General features: G+C 41.0%; 1 pseudogene; it reads right to left on the bottom strand.

Annotated features, from left to right (window-relative positions):
• Positions 1–1,204: 1,204 nt before the first annotated feature.
• Positions 1,205–2,350, bottom strand: LOC145687267 (general transcription factor II-I repeat domain-containing protein 2A pseudogene; annotated as a pseudogene).
• Positions 2,351–2,852: the final 502 nt, after the last annotated feature.

The raw sequence follows: 2,852 nt of genomic DNA, 5'->3' as shown, positions 1-2,852 counted from the left end.
TTTAGTTCCTTTTCAAAGATAAGTATTATCAAAAATCGATGAAGGTAGAGAAGACAATTCATATTCTAAATACAGCTCAGTTTATTGGGGCTGCCTCATACACATAAAATTCTATTAAAAAGCTGTTGTGGGTTTATGTTCACTTTTAATGATCGAACCGATACAGACTGGCTTCAGTAATTACCATGTCTTTTCTTTTCAATTTTAGCTCTCCAAAACTCTTACCTTTCATTTTTCCATAGCTGCCAAACCCACTTCATAACCTTTATCACTGTTAGCACTATCATTTGACACAAAGCCGGAATGTAAAGACACGAGATCCCCTAAAAGCTTGGTAAAAGGGTTGTGCTGTCTCAGCCAAAATGTAAATTTCTCAATATCCTTGTTATCTCTTTCTTTCCTTGATTCCCGCAGTTGTTCAACACGCTGTTCAGTAAAATTTAAGGCTGTTCTTGCAAATTTATCTAAGGTTTCTTGTATCTTTAAACAGTAGGGTGTTCCATGAATCCATTTTGACAAATCCGTCTCCTTTAGCCTAACCGGCATAAGCGTGGGACGTAAAGCTCAAAGATTTCATTTCATTTTTTTCCATTTTGACAAAGTACTATCTGTTATTCCTCTTCCATGCGTCAGACCTCCCACCGCTTTCATTGGACGCTTTAGGCATTGTTCTATTATTATGTCTGTCCAAGTTCCCGACCAACATTTCCCATTCCTGCGAATGGTAAAATAACCTTGTTTAGTAAATAATTCGTATTCTTCTTTTGATAGTTTAGATTCGAGTTTCAACATTTGCTGAGCATATAAATGCACGGATTTAGCATAGGGCAAGTGGCCTCCAGCATGGAAGTATGGAATGCAGTCACATTTGCCGAAGCGTACTCAAGTATCTTAACGCCACAAGAGACAAATGTGACAGTAGCAAATCAAAACTCAAACCAACAGAACACGAAAACGCACAAAGAGGCCGAATGTGTATAAAGTTAGAAACACAGAAAAAGAAAATACACTATAAACACTAGTAACTGACAAGTGTTTTACTTCAAGCCTTGCTCTCTGAGACAGATGTACCGCACAATTTCTTCGCAAGTGTCTCTATACGAGGTGATATTGTTTGCACACAGCTTAGACGTAACAAACATTCCAGGTGATGGTTGGACAACGAACTTCTCTGGTTTGATTTCGTCAGTCGTTTTGAAAATAATTACTCACACACATACGTCGAACCAAACATTGACATAATATTGGCAGCATTACTATGCAGTCGCGGAAATCGACATCGAGGGAAATTCCTATACAACTCTTGTAAATTGCTTTTCTGATGGAATTTCTCTTTAAATTCCTTGTCGCACACTAAGTCTATAAGTTCCAACTGAACATCAGAAGGAGCGTCTGCAATGCTGGTAGAGAATGGGATGGCAAATACCCTGAAGCTCATCTCCAAACATTTTATGTCCTGAAATCTGGTTTCAAACTCGTCCTTAAGGTTAAGCAGCAAACTGCGGTAATGAGTCAAGTCAAGTAGTTTACCGGATTCTTGTAAGGTGCCTAAGCTGGGAAAGTGAACCAAAATCTTCTTTTCAAATTGCTGCGCCCAAAGGGATAACTTCACATTGAACGCTTCGACGCGATCGCACATATTTGTAATTAGCAGATGTTGACCCTGCAATGAGAGTTTAAGAGCATTGAGATGAGTAGTTATGTCTGTCAAAAACGCAAGGCTGCATCTCCATTGGTCGTCTTTCAGTTCTGGCACGGAATGATCGTTCATATCGAGAAACATATCAATGTCGTTTAGTAACTGAAAGAACTGGTTTAACAAGTTCCCACGGCTCAGCCAGCGCACCTCAGTATAATAAGGTATGTCTCCGTATGCACTGTTTAGGTCTTCGAGGAAGGATTTAAATTGGCGATGTCTTACTCCATGTTTTCTGAGGTAGCTGGTGGTACGAACTACAACGTCCATGACATCGTTCATCGTTACACTCTTTGCACACAACTGTTCCTGATGCAACATACAATGAATTCTCCTGATATCATGCGACACCCCAAGCTCTTGCAGTTTTTGTTTTAGTCGCGCCACGAACCCTGCTTCCTTCCCAACCATAGCAGGTGCTCCATCGGTCGCTACAGAAACCAGTGCATTCCACGCAAGGCCTGTATTTTCGACACTTTCTTCAACACACCCAAGAATGTCAGCGCCCGTTGTGGTGCCCTTCATAGGTATTATGTGCAACAGTTCCTCTCGAATCTCCAGATCACTATGTACACCACGAATAAAGACAGCAAGCTGCGCAGTATCTGTAACATCCGTACTTTCGTCGAGCGCCAGGGAAAATACAATAAACATTTTCGAAAGTTCCGATAGCTGGCTCAAAACATCATCTGCAAGATGTTCTATGCGTCGCGTAATAGTCTGTCGGGAAAGTGAAACCGATTCGAACTGCTGTATTCGAAATGGACAAAAGTCTTCTGCTGATGTTACTATACACTCCTTTATTAGGAATCCGTCTGTGAAAGGGCGCAACAATCTCGCAATATACAACGCAATTTTGTAACTCACCCGCACAGAGGCTTCACACGTTCTCTCCCCGTCTTCATTTTCCGATGCGGCCTTATTCTCTTTCAACTTCTTGAATTTTTCTTTGCGAAAATGTCCTTCAAGTTCCCGTATTGCTCCAAGTGATAAGTATTGTAGTGACGTTGAAGGTTGAACTTTTTAAATCCGTGTAATGTTTTAAAGCACACTAAATATTGGGCTACACCGTCATCTTCGACAAAGAGATAATCTTCCTCCCACTGCGTGTTAAACTTAAGTGTAGGTGTAGGGCAGCGTCGTTTCGCCATCTTAC

This window comes from Thermobia domestica, chromosome 6 (assembly GCF_964235325.1).
Source record: "Thermobia domestica chromosome 6, izTheDome1.hap1.1, whole genome shotgun sequence".
NCBI classification, from domain to species: Eukaryota; Metazoa; Arthropoda; class Insecta; order Zygentoma; family Lepismatidae; genus Thermobia; species Thermobia domestica.
Note: the sequence above shows the minus strand (reverse complement) of the source record. Positions and strands in the feature narration are given on the sequence as shown.